The sequence below is a fragment of the Macaca nemestrina genome, chromosome 13 (genome assembly GCF_043159975.1).
Source record: "Macaca nemestrina isolate mMacNem1 chromosome 13, mMacNem.hap1, whole genome shotgun sequence".
In the NCBI taxonomy this organism is placed as follows: Eukaryota; Metazoa; Chordata; class Mammalia; order Primates; family Cercopithecidae; genus Macaca; species Macaca nemestrina.
In genome coordinates this window covers 110,652,898-110,678,093 of record NC_092137.1, presented here as the reverse complement: position 1 = coordinate 110,678,093, position 25,196 = coordinate 110,652,898, and the positions used below count along the sequence as shown (strand labels likewise).

Sequence of the window (25,196 nt, the reverse complement as noted above, 5' to 3'; positions counted from 1 at the left end):
GATGAAGGCCGAACTGGGGAAAGGCTGTGTCACCGCAAATCCACACCACGGGGCCCTCTGCAGTTGTGTGTAAGCAACTCTTGGCCTGTCCTGGGGTTTGGGGAGATCAGGATGCAAGCAGATACTGTACGCTCTGCCACGGGACCGTGAAGTCTGCGAAACCTCAGAGGAACACAGAGACAAATGGCTGCACGAGTCCCACAGGCCGAGCCTCGATGGGCACCAGTGTCAAGAACATAGACACGCCAGGAGGGGCAGCTGATGCAGGCAACGCCTGCAACCCCAGCACGCGGCAGCGTACGAGAGGGGGGTCTCTGGCCAGGCTCCACCACAACTTCCATATTCTGTAGCAAAATTTTAATCATAGGTTGTAAGTAGTTATAACTCTAACTTGTTTTACAGATAAACAGAACACAGGGTACCAACAGACTCCAAAGTACTTCGCCTAGAACCAAGTCTAGAATGCAGATGGCTGCTGCTCCGAGTGTGATGAGTCCCCTGTAGTGCCATAAATCCTAGATCTAGGTGACTAAGTGCTTTGCCTAAACCAGATGGCACCCTGAGGCTCTGAGGGCACCCTCTCTCCCCAGGCCAGTCCATCAGCCCCGGCAGAAGCTTCTAGAGTAAGAAGTTGTGGATTTGTATTGGACAGATGTAAACCAGGCCAAGTCACAGGGACTCATCCTGGAAGCCCATCCGTTTACCCACTCATGCCCTGGAGAGCCCTGCCCCCGGCTCCACATCCGCAGTCACGCTGAACCACAAGAACTGGCTTCTAGGCCCTCAAGCCACTCCCTCTCGCCCCCAGACAGACCCTTCTAAAACCGTGAGGCCCAGAGTAGACTTAACAGGTGGTCCCAGCAGAACTGGCCTCTGCATGTATTGATACTTTGTGTGTGTGTGTGTGTGGGGGGGGAGGTGGTGGTTCTTGTTCTGTCACTCAGGCACAGTGCACCATAAGTACAGTGGTGCTATCAGGGTTCACTGCAGCCTCAACCTGCCAGGCTTGGGTGATCCTCCAGCCTCAGCTTCCCGAGTAGCTGGGACCACAGGTGCACATCACCACTCCTATTTAATTTTTTGTAGAGTCAGGATCTCGCTATGTTGCCCAGGCTGGTCTCGAATTCCTGGGCTCAAAAGTGAACTGCCCACCTCAGCCTCCCAAGGTACTGGGATGACAGGTGTGAGCCACTATGCCCAGCCTAGAATTGGTTTTTCTTAAACCTGAGTTTGACACATGAACCCCACTTACATAGATATCAGCACACTCTCACAGCTCGAGGGTTTTTCTGAATCCCGATTCTGTCCGTTCAAAGGTCAATATCTAAGATAGGGTCAGAACTGACCCTCCCTCAGTGAAGCCTAAGGGCAAATGCAGCAGCATCTCAGTGTATGAGGACACAAAGTAAGAAGGGTGGAAAATACACACCGAAATTCTAGTGTTAGAATCATAATCACCAACACTTTAAGAAGCAATCTGCTTTCCAAAACATGTAGCTGCTGGATTAACTCCAAAGTCACCAGATTCCACAGGCAGGAGCTCAGAGGGGCACAGCTTTCTAAGGCCGCACAGCCCAGGGCAGAGTAACAGCCTCGGGGCAAAGCAAACTAAACAAAGGCTTGGTTCTCTCAAGGATGAAGGTGCTCAAGTCCTTCCAAATAGATTCTTCTTCTAAGTAAGTTAGATGCCTCCTACAACACTGTTTAGAGTGCCAGTGTGTTCAGAAACATGCCGTTGAAAATACATCTCAAGACCCCAAAATCACTAAGCTAAAGGGACGTCAACGTGAGGAACAGCTTAGGGCAAACCTACCTCCCATGCTCTTCCGAACAGACAGCTACTGGGGGAGAAGAAAAAAAGCCATGTACCTCCCTCACAACCGATCCACAAGGAAATTCCTCATGACAGAGGAGAGAACCCAAAGTCCCCATCTGCACACGGAGATAAATGCGGATCTGACTGCTTCCTCTGGAAAGGTTCACCAGAAACGCTTTTGTCTGATCTACCTGTGACCCGGAAACCCCTCCCCGCTTCGAGCCGTCCCTCCCTTCCTGGACCAAACCAACGTACATCTCACATATATTGTTGTCTCACATCTCCCTAAAATGTGTAAGACCAAGTTGTGCCCCAAACACCTTGGGCACGTGTCCAGGACCTCCTGAGGCTGTCGCAGTGTGTCCTCAACCCCTCGTGAGGCTGTGTCTTTAACCTTGGGAAAAGGAACTCTCTATGGGCCGAGAACCGTCTCAGAGATCCTTCTGGTTTACAGGAAGCATTCTCTCCTGCGAGTATAACGATGAAATCATGTGGAATTACAAAGTGCCACTTTAGTAAAGGCCAAAGGAATTAGGGTTCGATGTGCTTAAAAAACAAACAAAAACAAGTAACGTTCTGTCAATGGACCATGACGGCCACACCCCCTTTTGCAGTGAAGATGTCAACTGGGACGAGAGGCCCCTCCTGCGGATGCAGTAAAGGCTACCCTCTGACCCCACTTCCCAGAGTCTAGGTTCCCACTGCTCAGGGAAAAGCAACCCCAGCTTCACGGGGCTCAGGCCTCCAAACCCAACTCCCACCCATGCTGGAGAATCACCCCAGGGACTAGCGAAATGGCAGGTGCAACTCTCACCTCATCCCCTTAAAGGGGAAAAGGCACCTTCCCGCTCCTCTTCCTGCTGGTGGGAACAGGGGCAAGAGCTGGAGGGGCAGGAGCTGGACGGGCAAGAGCTGGAGGGGCAGGAGCTGGAGGGGCAGGAGCTGGAGGGGCAGGAGCTGGAGGGGCAGGAGCTGGAGGGGCAGGAGTCGGGCAGCAGGAGGGAAGCAGCCTGGGTCCCTGCTAGTCACAGATGGCAAATGCCAACCATCCCCGACCTTCACTTTGAAAAGAAATCCTTCTCTTTTGTCAGGTCCCTGGTTAGAAATTTGCACCCATTCCTTTAAAACAAAACAAAAACAAAAACAAAAACCAACATGAAAAAAACCTCAGATACAAAATGGGTGTCTTCCTGACAATATTTCAATTATCTGGAGGCCTTGGGTCAAATGACGGCAAAACAGGAATCTGAACACTTATTCAGGAAACTATCCTCCACAGCCCCATCTACCCTCCTAGGCTCTCACCTTATGGTGTTTGTCTGCTAGATGATTAACAATAATTGGTTTTAAAAACTAGGTGTACAGAACAGACAAAAGTCAGCTCGGGTTGAGGGGAAGCAGGATAAGACCCCCTTCCCCGCAGGACGGTGGAGGAGGAACCTTCAGCACCTGGGTTTTCAGGATGCTGGATGTCTGAGAGCATCTCTCACAGCTCAAGTACGGCCAGACCCTCCTCTGACACAGCCTATTCAGGCGAAGGTGGCACCTGCCCTAGAGATCCACAGCCCTGCGCGGGGCTCAACTGGAGCTGAACTTTCCTCCCTTGGTAAGAGTCAGGGCCAGGGGTGGGGAGAGGAGAGAAGTAGCAGGTCTGAGGGGCACTGTGGAAACTCCATGCCACGCTAACTCTCGTCTGACGTGCTCCGGCCTAAGCCACGCTTCTCGGAGGGCATTTCCCTTCACACATCCGGAAATCATCAACGTCTAGTCTCCCCACAGAACAGATCCTTCCCCAGGAGGCAGACACTTGGCTGTAACACGGGGTAATGAGGGACGCGCCTTCGTGCCCATTCTGTAATGTTTCCCGTTACCTATTTTACCTTAAGCGACACATGATTCCCGTTTACACGGGACACAGTGACACAGACAGCAAAACACATGAGATTCAGTGTGATCCCACACCCGTCACTGCTGACCTCAAGTTCTTTGTTCGTTTTGCTTCTAGAGTTTGTACTCTCTCCCGGGGTTCCAGGCCTGTGGATTCAACCAATCATGGATCAAGAATATTTTTTAATGTGTTTGTACTAAGCATTCAGAATTTATTATTCATTAAACAACTACTCCCATGGCATGTCCATGGTATGGCTGTTACGAGCAACCCTGACATGACTGTCTGCAGGAGGATGTGCGTATGTCATATGCAAACACCATGCCATTTTAGAGCAGGGACCTCAACACCCACAGACCTCGGATTCCATAGGCAGTCCTGCAGCACACCCTCATGGGCACTGTGGAATGCCTATAATAGAAAATGTGGAGGTTTTAAATAGTTATGCACTAAATCTAATCTTTTATAAAGAAATTACTGTGTATCATGTGTATTATTTGGAAGTCCTTCATGGCCCAGAGACTTGACATGTTCTTATCTTTTTGTCCACTGATCATTTCAGTAAGCTTATTGAACACAAATCAATTTTACAATTAAATTCTTACAGGAATCACACTCAATCTGTAAGTTGCTTTGGTTTTTAAAGGGAAATAACCAATAGTTTCGCAAACCAGCTATATCATAGAATAATAGGACAAAGCAGCCCCATGACATGCAAAAACATGAGGTTTCAAAGCTAACCAGTATAAAACACGTTACAAACCCCTCAATATGAAAACGTTTCACACCACAACAGATATTGCAGAAAAAAAACAAGATATTCAAAAAAGGCCTTTGCAGAAAAGCACTTTCCCCTTCATTTTTCACACGGTTTCCAGAAGCTTGTGTTTGGCAATGACCATGAACCAGAGGCAGCGTCTGCTGCAACTACTGCTACCGCAACACAGAATATTAAGGCAAAAAAAGAGAACACATTGATGAGAACAGGTAGAGTGTTATACAAATAAGTATGTTCTAAAGTCAACAATGTTCAAATTCTAGGTCTCCCGCAGACACTAGACGGTAACCGCCAAAGCTTATGTACTTGACAACGTTCAAGGAGACCAAGTTCAGAGCTGTCACAAGGCAGCACCATCCTCATGCAATTATCTCAGGCGGGTTTGAGGACAAGTGCCCCCGTCACAGCAGGAAAGCTGCCCAGCCCAGCACTTCCTGAGGTCACAGACCTTCGCCCTCCCATGTCTTCAATACATCCTTCACACTGGGAACCAGACAGCAAAAATTAAAACACTTCCTCAAATCTCAAGACAGTCTTTAGAGCTCTTTTCCTTGCCCTTTCTCTTACTGAAAAAGCCTATTATGTAAGCAATCTATAGTGCTTACCAGAGCTGGGGCAGAAAGAGAGCTAGTGTTTGGTAGATCGAGTTTCAAGCGTGAGGAGACCAGGAAGTTCTGGAGATGGATGGCGGTGATCGCGGCACGACAGTGTGAACACACTTAATGCCACCAAACCATACACTTAAAAATAGAGTGCTATGTAATTTTACCACAATCAAAAGACTGAGAAAAACCATCTATAATTACTGTCACTTCTAATATCTTACATCCTGTAAGTTTCATTTGCTTTTGGAAATCCTCAGAGCAATCATGAAAAACTAGTACCCTGTCATCTCTGAAACGCAGGCAAAGTCGTTCAAGGGTTTTGATTATAGGAAAGTAGCTGGAAAGCAAAGCGCCCGTTAGACACGGCAGCTGTGGTAGGACAAACACATGGTAGGAAGGTGGTGGTCATGCTACACACAGATGGGAAGGGTTTGGGGAGCCAGAGCACCCGATACTCGGGAGGCACCTGGGCAGGAGCTGAGAATGAACCAAACACGTTCGATCACGCAACATTCACGGACCCTGAGTCCAGCCACCGCCGCTGACATCCACTGTGGCTGGGGTGTCTTCTGCCACAGAGATACACACCCTGCCAAGGATACTGTACAGATTAAATGTCAAAGCACAGACACACTCATGTCCAGCTGTTCAGATAGAAGCAAACACAACACATTTCCCAGATACCAGCAGCAAGACTCTCCACCTGACTGCGTTCGGAATAACGATCTTCTTTGCCAGGGCTGAGCCATGCTTCCCTCTCGCCTGTCCTCTGCCTTCACCAGCTTCGTGCGCGTTTCCGGGCAAGTGTTTGTGCAGGTGCTATCACTTATTTCCACAGCGAGAATATACACAGACACCACACAGAAATGGGCGACCCCGTTAGGAGCTGTGCAGGGACATCTAACTCATCAGATTTGCCAAATTCCTGTTGCCATGGAAATTAAACTAACTAAACTAACGTTGCTATGACCTCATCTCTTACTGCACCACTAAAGATCATCCGGGTAAGAGGAATGTGTCTCTGCATAGCCTTCAGCTCACGTTTACATGTCGTTTTTCCCTGAACATGGTTATGTAAGATAAAAATCAGTAAGATGGGGTGTAACATCTAGTATAGGATCGTTGTGTCTCCTAGGCTCACACACTTCCTTTAAGATCCTCAGAAAATGAAGTTTAACTCTGGGGACCTGAGTTACATAGTAACTTGTTTTGGATACTGTCTCTTTCACAATCCAAATATCAACACCAAAGAAGTTCTTGAGTTCCTTTTGAAATTGAAAGGAATTTACAAACCATAAAAGCCCCAATACGAAAGGATACAATTCAGTCTTTTTAGCATATTCTCAAAGCTGTACATCAACCACTAGTATGTAATTTCGGGACTTTTTCACCACGGGCCGAAGAAACCTTGAACCCATTAAGAGTCAGCACCTGCTCCTTCCTTCCACCAGCCCCTGGCAATCGCCAGCCCACTTCCGTTTCTCTGGATTTGCCCATTCTGGACACCTGTTGTGAGGAGAATCGTACAGTGCGTGACCTTCGGTGCTGACATCTTTCACGTCCAAGGAGAGTGGAATCTCACAGTGAGTGACCTGTTGACAGATACCTGGACTGTTTCTACTACTACGAATAATGCTGCTATGAAGACTCTTGCATCAGATTTTTTTGGCAAAAATATTTTCCATTTTCTTGGGCGTATGCCTAGGAGTGAAATTGCTGGGTTGTACGGTGATTTCATGCTTCACTTTTCTGAGAAACTGCCAGACTTTTCCATATCAACTGTACCATTTTACTTCCCCTCCCACTAGCAATATATCAAGATTTCAGTTTTCCCAAATTCACCACCATGTCACTGTCCAATACTGGGGTTTTACCCATCCCGGTGGTTGTGAAGTGGTGTCTCACGGTAGTTTTGATTTCCATTTCTAAGATGATGAATTCTGCTAAACATCTCATGTGCTTTTTAAGGCATTTATATGTCTTTCTTTGGAGAATGTCTATTCAAATCCCTTGTCCATTTTTAAATTGGATTTTTACTAAGAGCTTTTAAATATATTCATGATATCAGGTCCTTATCATGATAATGTATCCTGTTCTGTGGGTTGTCTTTTTACTTTAAGAGTATCCTCTGAAATGAACATTTTTAATTTTGTCTTTTTCCCTTCAGTTGCTTCTTACAGCTTTAGACGTCTCAGCCAAGGAAACATTGCCTAATCCAACGTTAGCAGTTTCACCAGGATTCTTCCCTAAAGGTGTCATGGGCTGAACTGTCCCCCCTTCTCAAGATTCCCATGTTAAAGTCACAACCCCGGAAACTCAAAATGTCACTGTACCTAAGTGTACACGGCCTTTAACTTGGAAATTTAGGTCACATAAGATCTTGAGAGTAGGCCCTGATCCAGTATGACTGGTATTCTTTTGAGAGAATTTAGACACAGTCCTCAGTGCTACATGCACATAAGAGAAACCTGTGAGGACACAGAGAGGACGCCGTCTACACAGCACGGGGTGAGGCCCCAGAGAATCCAACACTGGCCGCACCTTGATCCCAGGCTTCCAGTCTCCAGATAAAAGGAAATAAGATGCTGTTGTTTAAGCCGCACGGTCTGTGGTGTCCATTATGGTACCCAGCAGACTGACAGAATGGGTCTCACAGTCGACTCCTTACGCTGAATCCATTTTGAGCTTTGCGTGTAGGGTGAGGAAGGGTCCAGTCCATCCTTTTCCATGTGGATACACTAGTTGTCCCAGCACCATTGAGTTCTGAAAGGAAAAAAGTAAAGCAACCCTTACCGTCCTTTCTCCATCAACAGATTAGAAGATACACTGAAAAATCGTGGACAATTTTCTCAGTTTAAGCCAGTAGTTTTCAAATTTTTGGGTCTCAGGAACCCTTTGCACTTTATTCAAGATCACAAAAAAGCTTTCTCATCAGGCCGGGAGTGGTGGCTGCTCATGCCTGTAATCCCAGCACTTTGGGAGGCAGAGGCAAGTGGATCACTTGAGGTCAGGAGTTCAAGACTGGGCTGGCCAACATGGCGAAACCCCATCTCTACTAAAATACAAAAATTAGCCTGGCATGGTGGCAAACACCTGTAGTACCAGCTACTAGGGAGGCTGAGGCACAAGAATCACTTGAACTCAGGAGGCAGAGGTTGAAGTGAGCTAAGGTCACGCCACTACACTCCAGCCTGGGTGGCAGAGTAAGAATCTGTCTCAAAAAAAAAAAAAAAAAAAAAGATAACAATTTAGTTTATTTTACAACGATAAAGTCATTACATCTTAACACAGTCTTCAAGAAGAAACCATTTTCCAAAATAAGTAGCAGCGTGGCAACAGTTTGTACTGCTGTGAAAACACCTAACATCTCTGCACCTCAGACAGCAGGGTTCTCATGCCTGCATCTACGTTCAGTGGGCTAGAGAGCCGTGGCTGAAGTTTATGAAAGAAGTCTGACCCCACGCTGATATACAAGTAGGAAGCAGTATTTTCATTGTGTTTTCAGATCATTTTAGGTATTCTCTGCTGCCAAATGTAACAAGTGGCACTTCTGTACAGGCTGTCTGCAACGCAGAGACTGCGCTCTGGTCGACGGGCCTTTCTGCCCCAATTCCTTCTGAGTCGACTGGTCCGTCCTCCACTTGAATGGCTTTTACCAGCACACGATTTTGTAATCACACATTGGTTAGAAAACACTGGTTCAGAATTATGAGCAACTTCCACATTTCGTTCTATATCAAAAAACAAACAAAAACACATCAATATCACCATTGATCACATGAGAAAGTGGTGGACACAAGATTTTTATATTTTAATACTCATTGGAAAGCTCAAATGTCTGTCATTGGGAATAATGTAAGGTACTTTCCTTGAGATGAAAGTCATTTTGTTCATTTTTCAGGCCACACCTGCAAATACCTCCATCTGAAGTGGCATCGTTTGCAAGTCATTCTTTCTATAAAGGCGACCGTTAGTGGAAGAAGTGGTTCTGCAGGTTCATAGCTCAGAGGCACCAGTGCTCTCTCAAGATAACCATAAAATCCGCAGAAGACGCACCTGTGCACACTTCCTGTTTCTCACTCAGAACATTCCAGAAGGAACCCTGAATCCCGATGCCGCAGTGGGACTGAAGTTTGCTCTCACCCACACAATAAACCCAGCGAACTCCCCCAGCCCCCACCCCGAGGCCACAGCCTTGGTCCTCTGTCTGGTCTAGGAGGGCTCCTGCAGCTCCAGCCTAACAGGGAAAAGCAGGCACCCACATGTCAGAAAGCCCTCCCAAAGCCCGGTGAGCACTTCTGCTTATGTGCCAGCTAAGTGCGTTTGAGAAGGATACAACCAGCCGTACGGCAGGCAGCGAGGTACCCAGCAAATACTCAGGGTTCATGTTACTGAGGAAGGAAGGTGAACAGCGAGATACCCAGCAAGTACTCAGGGCTCACGTTATGGATGAGGAAGCCAGGCAGATAATGAGGTACCCAGCAGGGTTCACGTTTCCGAGGAGGAAAGGAGGGTGAAGACAAGGGGGATGGAACAGCCTGTCATAAGCTTTAGCATTTACAAGGCTCACTGAAGATTATCCGATTTGATCTTAACAGCTCACAAGATAGGCAGAGGCACGGCTCTTTCACTTCATAAAGAGATCCCGAGAACTGATGATGACCACGTGCTCTTCCCACAGGCTCCCAGAAATCATTCTCAAATCATCTCTCAGTTGTATACATGTGATAGTATCTCAGTCACGTCCCCTCTCTGCAGGGGAATTTTAATGCCGCCCTGCTGTTGCTTCGCACCCCTGCCCTCTCCTGCATTTCAGCCATGCCCACCATCCATGGGGAGTCTGCACCACCCCACCCCCGCTGCTGCTGAGGGCTTGGATCACCTTTATCTTTCATTTCCACCTACAGGGACCTGTTCTTCCTTCAAATGCAGCTCAAACTCTCTCATTGTGTGAAGCCTTTTCCAGCCATCACAGCCGTCATGTGTAAAATCAGTCTGTGGAATGCTTCATTCAGGAGGTACTTATGTTGACTCATCGGCTGTGATCAGGACCAAATTCTGAGCAAACCAGGTGGTCCCCGCTCCCCAGCTCTGCTCCAGTGCACTTAAAACAAGGATTCCTGGAAGCACCTTTTTAGCCCAATTCACGCATGAGTCTGCCCCACACCCTACAGAAAAGCCCTGGTGGTCGGCGGTCAGGGCTCGGGGCCCCCAGGTGGGTAAGGAGAGCTTAGTGCCCTCTCTGGACTTGTCGCTCAGAGACCCGTGGCTGGAAGGGAAGAAACTTGCATCCTGTGAAACATCCAGGCCCCAAGACCCACTCAGGAGCAGAAAATGGGGAAAGAGCCTCGAACACACCCACGGGAGGGCAGACAGCAGGAGCCACGGAGGCCACCAGGAGGGAGGGAGGCAGGCAGTGAGGCCAGAGGTGATGTGGCCAGGAGGGAGTTGATGTCGCCAGAGGTGACGTGCTGTGGGGAGGAGATGTGGCCAGAGGCAACGTGGCCAGGGAAGGAGACACGGCTGGAAGTGACAAGAGGGGTCTCCAGGCCTCAGATTGTGCCTCATTTTTAGATGACATTTTAATTAAGATGTTATATCTAACTTTAATGAAACATAGCAATTTAGAACCATTGTGTACATTTAAAGCACGATACAAAGAGACCACATTTCCCAAACCAAAGAACAGTGCATTAAAGGAAAAAATAGCAGCTCACCAAAAAAAAAAAAAAAAAAAAAAAAAAAAAAGGTGAGTAAAGAAAAAATTTATTTAAGATCAGAAATAAAGAGATCCTACAGCTCTTCTAGTCCAATCCCCACCCTAACGTGAATGGGGGGAAAAAGAAAGTAGATCCTAGTCAGTCAGAATTAAAGACAAAACCGATCCAATTTACCTTCCACGTGACAGAAAACAAGAAGCTCATCAAGGAATCCCTACAAACAGTAGCTTTAGTAGTTCCCAAAATGCAAAATTCACCTACAAATTAAATCAACTGCTAAGTGTGTATAGAGTAATTCTTTTCATTATTGCCTTCCTCATCCCCAGGGGCTTTTTTAGACCTTTTTTCCCCAATTGCCTCCAACACCCAGGAAATTTAAACCCCACAAGTAAACCGTGTCTCGATTCATCCACAGCGTCCTTTAGAGCAGACAGTCCGTTGCTCTAAGACGTTCTTGTCACCTAAGCACCGATTACAGCCTGAGAACGCACAACACGTACTCACACGAACTCTGACAGACAATAGGTGAGATATGGCACATGAGGAGGAAGACAAGATAAATGAGCTTCACCGACACCCCAGATCCGAGAAGTGAAACAGGCAGCCTGCTCGGGTGCAGGTGACCCCTGGAAAACAGCCAAGGGCAGCATTTGGAGAAGCAGCACCGCAGGCCAGGAGGGTCTGGGGGCTTTAGAAGGGAGGGGCGCCCCGACCAGGTACTGGGGGATTCAGAAGGGAGGGGTGCCCCGACCAGGTTCTGAGGCCTCAGAGGGGAGTGATGCCCCAATCACTTGCTGGGGGCTTCAGAGGGGAGGGCCACCGTGACCTCGTGCTGGGACTTCAGATGAGAAGGCGCCCCGATCGGCTCCTGGGGGCGGCAAGACAAGCCCAGGGTTCCGTCGTCACTTTTCGCTCCCTACTTCCGAATCTCGTCCTGAAGTTGCAGCCAGTCCAGGTATTCATTTACCCATAAAATTACGTATCTGCGAGTAACACAAGTCACTAATCCACACAGATCTGAGTCCACAGATACCTCCCAGAGATGCCACCATCTCTTCTGGTAGAAGAGCAGCCCAGGGGCCCACGCTGCTAGGAAGGGAGACTGTCTCCAGCCTGACGCTGCAGAGTCCTCAACACAAAGTCTACCTTCGGGAACATGCCGTCTCCTACAGAAGCAACTAGGGGCATGTAGGGTTTTTTAAAATCTTTTTTTTCTTATGACAGAGTCTCCCTTTGTCACCCAGGCTGAAGTGCAGTGGCTCGATCTCGGCTTGCTGCAACCTCTGCCTCTCGAGTTCAAGTGATTCTTCTGCCTCGGCCTCCTGAGTAGCTGGGATTATAGGCGCCTGTCACCACGCCCGACTAATTTTTTATATTTTTAAGTACAGATGGGATTTCACCTTGTTGGTCAGGCTAGTCTTGAACACCTCACCTGACTAGCAGTGAGGGTGGAAGGGGCGCCATGTGAGTGCCCCTGAAAACACACACAAGCCTGGCTGCTTAAAAGGAATGAATATAGCTCAACACTCCTATGTGAACATTGATGTGTCTACTGCCTTACAGAATCCTCCTAGCTGAGCTGCAGGAATCTTCCTTGGAGCCTTTTCTCACCTACACTGCCTACAGGTGTCCACTGGGCTCCCTGGGCAGTATCGTGTCTTTGTTTAGAATATCACAGTATTTGGAGGCCTGTTTAATCCCAAGTCAGAGCCTTATCATAACTCAGACACCATCCCTCAGGGCTTGTGGGCCAACTTCGGCTAACGCAGGCTGCTCCACAGTGCCCTGCAGATGGGCTTGGTGCATCCACACGATTTTAAGATTTAGGGCTGCCGTGTTCTGCAGTCACAGATGCGGACTTACATATTCATCATGACTGAAGGCAGCACGTGTTTTTATGTTCCTTCTGTAATGGTAATAATCATGGCAACATTTCCTTGATCCTTAAAAAAGCCTCCTAACAGCAGTTGCATTCCACCCCCTTCCTTAAAATTAATAGAATTTACCAAACTAGGTGAAATCAGTCTTCATGAGAAAGTGACAAATCAGTGTTCACTCAATGGCATAGTAGCTGGGCATAGAGTGTACGTCAACATCCCAAACTAAGCACCCATCACAGTTATTCCTAACTCGCAGGAAAGCTAGAAACATTAGAGGGCTTAAAACATACTTATAAATGAAAATAACAAGAAACCAACGTTTCTGAGGAGCATTTGTTAGCCCAGCAAGGAAAGCCATTAACCAGTGCTGATTATATTGCATTTGATTACAGCAGCCAAAGACGTGTCCAGAGGAAGAGAGTTTTAAAGATTAGTCTTTCGGTAAGAATGGTTGCTTAACAAGTTCACACTACTGGGCTACACCAATCGTCAATTACAAAGCAAGGCAAACGAGCGTGAGTCTTTTTCCTTAATCCTTAATGCGTCAAAAATTACCACATTGGCCAAGCTGGTCTCCAACTCCTGATCTCAGGTGATCCGCCCGCCCCGGCCTCCCAAAGCGCTGGCATTACAGGCATGAGCCACCACGCCTGGCTGAGAAGTGTTTGACAGAGGCTGAGTGGAGGCTCCTGTCCCTTCCTGGGACATCCACGTCCCACCCAGTTTCCCATATCGACTAGGACACTCGAAGCATCACAGCAAGGGCAGCTGCATCCCCGCAGTTCTCTGCACTAATGCCACAGTTGCGTGAGCAGCCACAGCCCTGGAGCTGCCACTCAGCCTTATCGTGCTGGCACAATCACAGCAGAAACTACCAAGCCCCCAAAAGAGGGAGGAGTGGGGACCCAGGGGAGTCAACCAGGAAGGAGGAATGCGGCTCAGGAGAGTAGGGAGGTGTGGGGGCCCAAGGCAGTGAACCAGGAGGGAGGCGTGGGGGCCCAGGGCAGTGAACCAGGAGGGAGGCGTGGGGGCCCAGGGCAGTGAACCAAGAGGGAGGCGTGGGGGCCCAGGGCAGTGAACCAGGAGGGAGGCGTGGGGGCCCAGGGCAGTGAACCAGGAGGGAGGCGTGGGGGCCCAGGGCAGTGAACCAGGAGGGAGGTGTGTGGTCCAGGGGAGTGAGACAGGAAGGAGGAGGGAGGAATGAGGTCCAGGGAATGAACCACGAGGGAGGAGTACAGTCTATGGGAGTAGGGAGGAATATGATCCAGGGGAGTGAACAAGGAGCCTCTAGGGGTAGCAAGTTCACACACCACAAATACCTCCCAATCCATCCGCATGCAGGGAGGGGACGGAAACCACGCAGGACCTGCAGCGCTTTCTCCTCGCAGAAGAGGAGTGAGGATACCGGCTTATGCATGAAATCAGAGCTAAAGTTCTACCACGGTGGGGAGACGCTTCACAGCCCAAATGGGTGCAAAAAGAAACCAATCATACAAGATCAGTGGATGGAACGGGATCAGAAATTTAAGCCTGTAACAAGCTTTCAGAAAAATCTTCACTTGATCTGCAAGATGACTCCAGCTCTGCTTGATCATTTCTGCAAGTGTCTAACTTGTGATGAGCCATCTCAGAGCCGTTCAAGAGCAGTAACAAAATCAAAACGCAAAGGCATGCTCCATATTTTAGATAGCCTGCAACAGTATGGAAATGAGCAGCGGTGCCAGAGCTTTCAAGTTTGTTTGAAGTAAATTCCAGCATGAGGGGCAGCATCTTCCTGGCTGAAGCAATGAGGTGGGCTCCTGCTCACCGCATGGGAGATCAGCTTTCAGCTCAGCTGTTGTCAAGGGTCTGCAAACCATGATCCCCGACTGAGCCTTGGCCAGGGAACCAGAAGTGGTTTTTACACTTTGAAGTTTTAACAAAAGAAATATATGCAGAGACTTCTGTGACACACAAAACATAACACGTTGCCTACCCTGCCCTTTACAGGAGCTTCTAGTTTTGGTGTCAGTTACAAAGTGTTTCTATAAAATAATGTCACTGATTCTCAAGCATGTCAGGAAAAGTCACACTTCTCAACAACCCTCAATGGACATGCACCATCCTGTGTGTTTCACACAGATTTTAGTTTTTTAAAAGCCAAAATAAGGGAGGTAATTCAGCTAAGTACTATAGTAACACAATTTGAGATACTTACTGATGTGTGACAACAGAATAATTGGCATTCCTGTGACACAATAAACTAGCTGAAACAAAAAATAACAAATCAAAGCATGTTTTGGCATCTCAAAGTGATCAGTGAAATTGGCAATAACATTCAGTTAAATGATACTTTAAAAAACAAAAAGCAAAAACAAAACAAATACCACTAAACCATCACTCCTTAAATTTATTTACCTACTGCTGCAAAATAAAGTGGAGAGACTTCTTAGTGCAGGGTAATAATCAGCCATCGTCACCATGAAATAGACCACTGTGCAGGCTCAGGCCCTCCAGCCCACAAAGGCAGGGGGAGGGAGCAGAAACGATGGCCAGAAAGAAAGGGACAGGGCAACCATGACCTACTCAGCAATTGTACCCTCCCACCTTTCTTGTGGACTTACAATTTTGGAGCCATCTGGGTTTACCTTCCTATGTCCATAAGTCAGCAAGTTCTCAAAGCCAGAAATCTACAATGCTTCTGGCCGCCAAGTCCTCTCGGCCTTCCCCCATGTTTTAGGGCCCCATCAGCTCACCCCTGAATAGTATCAATGGCCACGGAGATCCAGTCAACCTTGCACTCCACAGACTGAAGTATGCCAAGAGCCACTCGAGGCTGCCACTGCCATGATTAAAGGTTGTCAGAGACAGTCGCCAGCACTGCACAAGTCCATGTGGCTTCACCGGGCGCAAAGTGGCTCCAGCATTCCATCCAGTCTGTCGCTGCTACCATAGCTGTGAGTCTAGGATGTGTCAGGAAGGGAAGGAAGATACCATGTAGATCATCTCATTTAAGCTTCAGTGTCACAAGGTGGATTTTGTTGTGCCCGTTTTATGGATCGGGAAAGCTTTAAGGAGGGCAAGCACAGGGCCCTGCTGACACAGCAGCAAGCTCCGCAGAGGCCTGGGCATGACCCCCGCCCCACGCTCCCTGGGTCCTGATGTCCACTCCTCCCCCGTGGGAGCCTGATCCTGAATCTGCCTGAATTGCTACCATTCCTAAGACACGACTCATGTCTGCCCACCTCCTCCTTTATCTGTTTCCCCCAGCCCAGAGGCGTGTGCTCTTCCATCCAGCCAGACATCAGGCTTCAGCACCTGCACCTGACACCACTTCAGCCAAAAGCTTCTCTCAAACCTCCCCCAACACCTGCCGGTCACACAGGTCTGCACCCATCGCCTTTCTCAGACGAATTCTCACATATTCCTGTGTAGCACCATCCAGCTGATTATAGTCTGAGAGGAGGAAGCTTCGTAGAGAAGTCCACATTCTACTTTGCTCCCAGCATTCCGTCTTGCATGAGGCAACCCATTAACAGCAAATTCATTTCAGCACAACATTTCCATTTGAAGAAAAGCAGGGCATAGAACTCTGGTCATAATTAAAAGCTTGTTTCGTTCGTCGTTTGAAATTCCATGTACTGCTGCAACAACAGCACCCCCTCCTCGCCAGGCTCTGCCTAAAGGACATCATTCTTCCAGCGCACGACTCCCATCAGAACCCCCGCAGCAAGAGCCACGCAGGTTTCCCAGTGCCTCCGGCTGTGGCTTCCATGCTAGGCCAGCACTGACACGATGGGAGTGGTGTCCCTAACAACTACAGGATCGGAAGCTGGCCGACTGCTCTATAGAATGCAGACATGTTAGTAATCACTGACAGTTCCACTGACAGGCTGCTCAGCTAAACTGGGAAAACTCCACAAAATAGAAACAACCCATGGGGAGCACTTCTCTCTCCAACCTGGCAGCAAACGGTGGCTGTGCAAACGACCTCTTCGGGATAACCATCGACTGCATCTCAGGTCAGCAACAGCCCCGCTGAGGGCCAAAAAATCAGCTCCCCCCAGCCCTAACTTCCTAAGGGTCAGCCCTCCCAGGCCACCTCTCCTGGAAGACCAGCTCTGACGCACCCACGACGGTCAGGAACCGACTCTGGGACTCATTTCCCAGGCTCCTGCCCACTGCCCTCTCTCTTCTTCCTCCTCCTCCATCTCCCTCTTCACTCCCATCCTCCCTCCCACTTTCACTTCCCTTCTCTCCTTTCCTCTCCCTCCTTCATTTCCTTTCAGTCCTCACCTTCCTCACTGCACTTCCTCATCCAACTCAGCTGATGCATTCTCAGGTCAGTAGAGGGTTTTCTTTCACTCTATGTTTTTATTGCAACGATCATTCTTAATGAACAGAAACCTGTTTCGGACCATGTGGATGCCACCTCATGACCAACTGCTGCCCCGCGGCCCCGTGTCCACTCAGTGTCCTCACGGCACAGGTGCCCAGTAGTATGGCTGTAACCAGGGGTAGCAACATGGGACATGGGAGAGGTATCCCAGCCAAAAGGTCCTGCAAAGCCTCCCCAGCAAACCGGAGCAAGGCCCAGGGCGGTAGGGAGAGCGCTGTGCTCATGCTGTAGGCAGTTCAGCTTCTGCAAACTGTCCATGGACTGCAAATTACTTTGTTTCCATGGTTACAAAAGAACCATAAGCATTCTGAAATATGTTCTTGGTTTCATGTTTGCGAAATCTAAGCAACATCATAAGAAAAATCACTGAATTCTGTCCGAGGCTCTAGGGGTGTTTTCCTCTCTGAAAGGAGCCCCTTCCGGGACTTGGGATTGAGTGACAGCCTTCAATCACGGTTCTCCTGGTGGTAACAGGGAACTCCTCAGCCTGCCGGGAGCTGGGGCCCTCGACAGCCTCATGGCTCCACACGCCAGGGTTCTAAGGATCACACGTGTGCAGATAGCAAAGCTTGCTGCACACACGCCAGGTGCTAACAAGCCCCAAACTTCTCACTCATACTTGCTAACTACATCTCTTCTCTCAGCCTCCATGGCGTTTCACACTCTGCCTTTATATAGAGATGAACCATGCGTCCTGAGTGCTACAAAGATTCACCTCCTTCCGGGCAGAAGGGTGCATCTTTCCATCACGGGGTCTTCACGCGAGCCGGCCCAGGATTTGCAGAGTGGGTGAGTCTAACGTTGATGATACTTTCTCAATATTCCCTTCACACCCTTCCAAAAACAAGAGTACTGCCAGCTTCTTACCGAGGTTGTAATGAGCAAAATATTTTTCTCTTATTTGTCACTTTTTAACGTAATACTAGTGGAGAATGTGACTCTACATGTACACTGTAAGCACCCACACCGTGAACATTCTGCTCTCCCGTGACTGTATTCAGAGGTCACAAGGACAAAACTTCTCCATAGTAGCCAAAATATATACATTTATTTATTTATTTATTTATTTATTTATTTATTTATGTTAACATCACTTCCACTCATCTGAAAGTCACAGAAGTGGCTTTTCCTTCATAAAAAGATCCAAAGGATCCACAAGCCAGGTTTAATAAACATGTTGGTCCAGGTAGGAAAATGACCCCTCAGTCTCCCTCCCCTCAAAGACCAGGGCAGCCAGGAAACTGCGCTCTCCAGTCAATGACAGCCGGCAGGATTCCCTAAGTAATCAACCGGAAGATTCCCATCTCGCAGAGCATGCCTTTCAAGACAAAGAACATACTACCCAACTGAGGACTGAGGCAGTAAAGAAACATGTTTTCGGCCGGGTGCGGCGGCTCACGCTTGTAATCCCAGCACTTTGGGAGGAGGAGGCAGGCGGATCACAAGGTCAGGCGATCGAGACCATCCCGGCTAACACGGTGAAACCCCCGTCTCTACCAAAAATACAAAAAATTAGCCAGGCGTGGTAGCGGGCACCTGTAGTCCCAGCTACTCGGGAGGCTGAGGCAGAAGAGAGGAGTGAAGCTGGGAGGCAGAGTTTGCAGTGAGCCAAGATCACGCCACTGCACTCCAGCCTGGGCGACAGAGTGAGACTCCATCTCAAAAAAAAAAAAAATAAATAAAAATAAAAATAAAATTTAAATGTGTCCTCATGTTTTGGCCTTTGAGACAAAGCCTCTTATTTAATCGACTTCTGACTGAATTTGACTCACAGTACTCTGGCAGATTCTTCATTCTCTGGTGAGATAGACGAATGTCACAGGGTGAGGGCAATGCCAGCCCTTTCAGGGTCAACTTTTTGAGGAGTGATGTCTGGCAGAACACAATCCAACACCATAGTAGGATCCCCCACCCAAGAACTTAGACGCTTTCTGGTACTTACTCTGTCTGCTTGTTTCCCTTTCTTGAATTCAGCTGAGGGGAAAAAAAAAAACAAAAAAATCAAAACCAGAAACGAACAGCCCATGTGTTTTTGTGTCTGAAAAGTTAATACATCCACATCCAACTTTCTAAATGAGACACGGCAGGTATGATGGTCACCGAACAGTGGCCACTGTTGACAAAATGCAAAGTCTTCTGCAAACATGAACGAGTTTCTAGGAATACAAAAGTCAAGGGAATTTACTCCACATATTAAAGCTGACAAGGGTGCTCATCAAAAATGTACTTAGAGGTTTTCCTTTAAAGTTATTTTTGAAGATTTTTAAGTTGCAATACTTAAAAGCCTCTGGGAAAAGAAAGGATACAGCTATCTGGAAGATTTATACTAAATGATTTTCATGTCTTTTTGATAAAGTTAAATAAGATCAGCCTTGAAGTAATGGGTTCCACTACTCTGAGGCTGTGGATGGAATCCACACCACGAGACAACTGAATAAACAGCAAGGCTGCACACACAGGATTCAGGCAGTGAGCCAGCCTGACTATAGTCATGTTCTGGGTCAGTTCTACCCAGTTCTGCCCAGGCCCCACTGGAGATGAAAACCTGCCCTGTAGAAGTCTTCAATCCCCACCTTTCAAAATCTAATCCTCTTCAACTGAGGCCCGAGTCCAAAAATCTACTGACATCTTAGCCCGCGTTAGACCAGCTGTCCCCCAGCCTTTTTGGCACCAGGGATGGGTTTCATGGAAGACAATTTTTCTGGGGGCTGGTTTTGAATTGCAACTGTTCCACCTCAGGTCAGGTATTGGATCCTCATAAGGAGCACCTCCGAGATCCCTCACATACAGTTTACAATAGGGTCCCAGCGCCTAGGAGAACATGCGGCTTACAAGAGGGTCCCAGCGCCTAGGAGAACACGCGGCTTATGATAGGGCCCCAGCACCTAGGAAAACATGCGGCTTACGAACAGGTATTATATCTAGGAGAACAGGTATGAAATGAATTGGTAAAGCCAAAATCCACCGGATCTACCACTCCAAAACAAACACCACTCTCCAATATTGATGTGAGCCAAAAACATGGAAGTCCTGAGGGCCCACACTGACCACAGCCAGACACCACTTCTGCAAGAAGCAAGCAAGCGCCTAGAGATCACCCGTGATGACCCAGGAGAACAGTTTGAGCAGAGACAAATGTGAAGGAGAGGCATATAGGCCAGGGTGCTGGGTGTGCCCGTCTTTGTGACCTCACTGAGATTGCTGACCTCTAGCCCTTGGTGTCTGTCCTATGGAGGAGGTAGCCCCCAAATCCCTGCCTCCTTCAGCACTGACTGAGGTGGCCCTGAAGTCTCCCCAGGGCTGAGACTGCTTCTAAATCCTGTTAACTGCACATCCACATAAAAAACAAAAAACAAAATATCAAGTATGCAGACGGGAAAACAAAAATACGTGAATCCTCCCTTATTCAACAGGCATTTAAAAAGTAACAGGAAAATTGTGATAGGCTTTAAACAACCACCAGCTATCACGTCCTGTTGACATGTTTTAGCTAATCAGGAACATCTTTACCAAGCACCTGTGTGTTCAGGAAATCAGTTGACAGGTCCCAAATAACCTCGGAGGCTGCGACCTGGCCCCCACTCACGCACATCACCTCTCCAGAAGAACCAGCCCTGGACACCTTTCAAATGGTGAGGAACAGGAACAAGGGTAGCTTTCCCTCAACACCACAAAACAAGCTCGACCCCGAGGAGCCCGGAGAACAGCGACGTTTGTTTAGATGCTTTCCCACTGACCTTGTCAGAGGGAACGTTCCCATCCCACACAGCCCAGTGTTTTACTCTCCCTGGAATACCAGCAGCCATCAACTCTCAACAAGCTGGAAACAGAGGCCAAGCTGACAGGAGGCCTCTCTCCATTCCCTACTGAATTCGCTTAGGACACGGATGTTCCCAAACACACACGGCCCCGAGTATTCCACACCTGGAGAACATTCAAACAACAGACGCTGCAAAGACGTTTCCCTAAAGAGAAACTCAGTTTCTAACTTCCCTTAGGGAAAAATATGAGATCCAGAACTTTCCAAAAAATCAAGTGTGGGATGAAGCCACTCACCTCTGGCACTTCCTAACCTTGCCTTCCCACAGGTGCTCAGGCATGGCCCCGTGACAGCCCCATCCACCCAGGATGGCAGCAGGCCTCAGGCAGCCAGCACCTGGGCAGCTGGTGAAGCAACCCCAGGGTGAAAACGGCATCCCAGGCACCACTTCCCGGAGCCCCTCAGCAAGAAAAACAGAGGCGAGACAGAACTGAGGGCTGACTTGAGGCTGGGGAGCCACACACCCACACAGCTCAATCATCAGACATGCTCTTCTGTGGACAGAGCCCAGGGTGAGTCCAGCACAGAGACCCTCGTGCTGGCTCCATGAACCAGCGTCCTCCAGGGCTGCAAGTTTGTGATCACAGCTTCAGAATTTGGTTGCAGAATCTTCTGGAATCAAAGACACACCAAACTGGAAAGCTGCCAGGACAGCAGGGCCCAGGAGCAGGCTCAGGGGAGGACCACGTAGAAACCCCACACACAGCACACACGTGTGCATGCTTACTCCACACATGCCACCCCTTCACCCAATACTAGACGTGCAAACGCATGTATGCACTCCATACACACCCTCAAATACACTCACCAAATATGATGCGTGTACACACTCCACACACACCCTCAAATACATACGACACACATGAACATGCTCACTCCACCCACACCTGCTAAATACACTCACCACACACGCACAAACGTGACACACCTGCACACTCATTCCAGACATCACACCCCTCACCAAGTACACAGGTGCACACAACCCCAAGTCCAGAACCTGCAGACTCCACAAGCTTTGGTTTCCCCCACTGTTTCTCTCATCACATGAGATCCACACACAGGTGTCATTTACTGACATCTAACACCCGGGGAGGCTCTTAGAACTGCAGTCACAAGTCGACTTCATTCAGGCGTTCATCACCAGCCTCCTGAAGCCATCTCCTGTCCCCACGGGGAGCGGGGACCGAGACCAGAGACGTTACTGGGCTTACAGATCCCCAGGCTGGAAACCCAGCAAAATCAGGAGGGCTCGGCCACGGCCCTGGAGGGAGATGGGTACTGGCTCAGGTATGCGAAATATGAGTCCTCATTTCCATACAGTGTCACCTATGGCAGCATCAGGTGAAAGCCAGTGGTTTGGCATTCCTGGGATAGACAGTCCTGGAATTACAAGGGAAGCTTTTTACTCCTCCCCTCTGAACGCATGAGGTCCTTGGTCCCCTCATATCTAACACTGGGAATCCGAATCGGTGACTCCTTGTCCACCTGAGGACCACCCAAGAGGATCCACACACTTGCTACAACAGCAGCACTGCACCTGGTCTGCAGGGGAGCAAAGCAAATCCCACCTTTATGACTAAAACTGGATTACCCCGACACTGGCAGCCTGCAGTGTGTATATCGTCAAGCTCCCACATCTGCGCCACCTGCAAGAGGAACACAAGCCCTTAGTCCCAGGTTCTCAGGACGGCCTGTGAGGTGGATGCTGGCACCCTTCTCATCTCCCAGTGGAGAGGAGAGAAGGCCAGGATCAGGCCTGGTGTATCAGGAGGGTCGGGGTTCAAACCCCATCTGCCTCACAAAGCAGCCCTTCCCGTTCAAGTGACTTCTATCATCAGCCTTAAAATGTACCACAGTTACCAGCAATTCTGAGTGCTGTTCCTTGGGACGTCAGAAGCAAACATTTTGTTAGAAAGATTTTGCCAAGTCTGCTTTCAAAATCCTGTGTTATGAAATGACTAATGAAAATTTGAGCTATGAAATAAAGCACATAGTTAAATGAATCCCAAAATGACTATCGCGAAGGAAGTTTTAATTTGAAGTGAAAAATATCCTCTAAATGACATCAGCCAGAATTATCATCAATCATTACTGATCCCATATGCTTCATGAATTATACAGCATCATCTCAGATATGAACTTAAAACCGTTAGCTGAATGCACATTTCACCGCAACCAAAGTTCTGCTATAATAAGTAGCACAGGCGTCTCTGGAGAGGATTTTAATTGGGACTACAAACAATACGCATGATCGTGGTAAGAGCTTTCATGCTGGCTGTTCTCCAAGGTGCAACACAGAGAAACACCACTAACCTCAAAGAAACCTGCTGCTCTGTAATGAGATGAGAGATGAGAGATGATGTGGACGGACTACTGTAAATATTTGAAAAGGAGAAACAATGCAAGGAAAGAATCGTATCAGTTACCCTTCACATTCTTAGAAAAAAAGATTTTTCTTTTGGGATGATTTAAAAAGAAAATGACATTTCTGGATTTTTTTTTTAACTTTTCTTTCTGAGACAGGGTCTTGGCTCTGTCGCCAAGATTGGAGTACAGCGGAGCAATCGCAGTTCACTGTAGCCTTAAGTGATCTTCCCACCTCAGCCTCCAGAGTAGCAGAGACCACAGGCACGCACCACCACACTCAGCTAATTTTTCTGTTATACAGATGGGGTTTTGCTATGTTGTCCAGGCTGATCTTCAACCCCTTCACCTCAAGTGATCCTCCTGTCTTGACCTCCCAAAGATTTAGCCTAAGCGACCACTTCTTATCGGAAAACAGACATTAGAGCAAATGCATTTCTATAAGATTTTCTACCTCTTTTCACTGGGGAAAAAGGTAACTTGCCTCCAAGGGTTGGAGACAAAGACGTTACTGCAGACAAGAGTGCCGTGCATCCCAGGAACCACTACACCACGAGGCACGGCCGTGCACCCTGGATGCCGGAGTAGCACATGAGGCTAGCACAGGCCGACGCCGGCCCTCTCCAGAAGCAGGTCTATCCTTCCCTCCTCTCCTCAGCCCCCTCTCCCTTCAGGCCTCAGTGGCTGCTGACAGGGGAGAGGCCACAACTAGAGGAGGCTCTCAACTCCACCAGGGACAGGAGCCCCTGACGCTGGGGACTCAACTGCTGCCCTTGGCACCCACCTCCTTCTGGTTCAGCCTTCCCAGGACCCAGGCGTGGCCACTTTGACCCTCTTTCCCTTCTGTGGCTCCTACAAAAACCAGTCCAGCGAGCCCAGGCTGCCTCACACTCCAGGGACACCCGGCACAGGCCCCCTTCCATGTCCTTATCCAAGCTCCTGGGGCCAGAAGGGTCTTGCAATATTTCACTTTCCAGTTGAGCATCCCCAGACTGAAATCCAAAGTGCTCTGAAGGGTATTTCCTTCGAGTGTCATGGGAAAGCTCGGAATGTTTCAGGTTTCAGAGCATTTTGGAGTAGGGACTCTCAGCCTTAATTTGAACCTCTTCAAGGAAGCCACACACTGAAGCCCCCGATGTCCACCCTACACAATCCCAGCACACCCTCTGAAGTCCTCAGCAACAGATTTTCTTTCTTCAAAAATAACCACAAGTCACAAACTCACACGCAATCACAGAAGGGGGTTGTGGACACCAGCACAGATGATGAAATTTAACTGTCACATTTTTACCTGGGTAATTTAAAGTCATTCCTCAAAACACACCTGTTTTACTAAGTTGCATTTTAAGGTGAACACACACAAATCATTCCAGGGAAACAAACGTCTCTTTGGTCTGCGTGTGGTTTCTTGACTCCCGTGAATAACTCAGCGTTCACCCTCACTTCTGGATAAGGGAGACCATGAAAAGAAATCTGTTAAAACCAAGACATGAAAACAAGTTTAAGAAGAGTTTGAAAGGTTCCTCCTGTCCCCCCGGAGGGGAGATGAGGACGCCTGGAAAGCTCATGGGGGACAGGAGCACAGCCTCTTCGGTGTGCCATGGACGCCACCTCGCCAAGCCTCGGAGAGGATGATGCCTGGAAGACTCACAGGGGTGGGAGCACAGCCTCCTCAGTGCTTTCTACACTCAGCAGCTTCAGAAATTCCCGTAGAAGCAGAACACATGAGAATTGAGACTGGAACACCCCAAATAAAGGGGACGAGGGGTCAAAAAAAGCATTCGATCATTACCAAGGAGCGCGGGCATGAAGCCGCTTCAAAGACCATGTGAGAAGTCACTCATAGGCGTTTCAGAAAATAAGGGTAGTGCGAGATTGCTCGATTAGCTCAAACAGGCTGCCGTCCCTCAGGCCATGAAGTCCCTGAGATGAGTCTCTCAGTGAGCA

General features: G+C 48.5%; 1 long non-coding RNA gene across 1 annotated transcript in view; it reads right to left on the bottom strand.

Moving 5' to 3' along the window:
• Positions 1 to 25,196, bottom strand: part of LOC139357952 (uncharacterized) — a 64,035-nt gene that overhangs the window by 13,089 nt on the left and 25,750 nt on the right. Inside the window, exon 4 of the long non-coding RNA XR_011612040.1 lies at positions 24,574 to 24,694. This is a non-coding gene — a long non-coding RNA (uncharacterized lncRNA). The remainder of the gene's footprint in view (positions 1 to 24,573; positions 24,695 to 25,196) is intronic.